The sequence below is a fragment of the Rhea americana genome, unplaced genomic scaffold (assembly GCF_003343005.1).
Source record: "Rhea americana isolate MKP2758 unplaced genomic scaffold, rheAme1 scaffold_855, whole genome shotgun sequence".
NCBI classification, from domain to species: Eukaryota; Metazoa; Chordata; class Aves; order Rheiformes; family Rheidae; genus Rhea; species Rhea americana.
The window spans coordinates 1-1,086 of record NW_028187040.1 but is presented as its reverse complement, the minus strand read 5'-3'; positions in this window follow the sequence as shown (position 1 = coordinate 1,086).

Below are 1,086 nucleotides of genomic sequence, written 5' to 3'. Positions count from 1 at the left end.
GGATGGGCCGAGTGGGGCAGCACTGATTTATATTCACCCCCCACCCCAGGATGGGGCGAGTGGGGCAGCACTGATTTATATTCCTGCATCCCCCCCCGAGATGGGCCGAGTGGGGCAGCACTGATTTATATTCACCCCCCACCCCAGGATGGGCCGAGTGGGGCAGCACTGATTTATATTCCTGCACCCCTCCCCCGGGATGGACCGAGTGGGAACCAGCAAGCGACAGGACCCACGTTCGAGGCCAGGAACTTCTTTGGATGCTGGAAACTATTGGGAATTTTCCCCTCTTGGCACTCCRGGGCGGTCGGGACTGGTCACCCCAGCCGGGCTGCTGCCCGTCGCCCTCCGACACTACCAGCTCGGCTTAAAAACATTAATTGCAACCAAATAAAAGGCGTCTGCCTGGTTATTGCAGCCCGAACCGGACGGACCAGCCCGGCAAAACGTGGATGTTCCCTGGAAAACGCTTTCCGGCGAGTCCCGGCCCTCGCTTTTCCATCTAATCCGGGCCGCGTTCGCACGCGCGGGTGTCGCCGACGCAAGGCGGGCGCCGGACGTGCGCGTGCGCCGGCTGCGGGGCTTTTTTTTTTAATATCCGTGGGGTTTTTCATATCCGTATCGGCGGCGACGGAGCCGGTCTGGGGATGCCCTCTGCTGGCACCGGCCGGCACGTCGGAGCGGGCGACCGCCGCGGGCCCGCCAGCGCGGCGCGGGGGGTCCGGGGCGCCCCCCGACCCCGCTGCAGGCCCTACGGATATAATAAGCTGATTTTACTCATCCTCCGCTCCTAATTTATGCAGGATAAAATGGCAGCTAGGGAAAATAATTATTTATTTATTTTTTCAATTTGGGTTTTTTTTCCCCTCCGCTGCTCGTTTCGGGCTGGGTTATTGCAAATCAGAGCCAAAATGCGCCGCCTGCGTGGGCACGGCCGAGGCCTCTCCGGGTGAAAAGGCGGCGTGCCGAAGAGCTAACCGGCCAGACCAGTTCTTCGTTAGCCAAATCACCTTCCCGGGGCGGCCCCCAGGGAAAAACCAGTTTCCCCGCAGCCCAGAGCCCCGGGGATTTTGGCGTAGAAAGAGG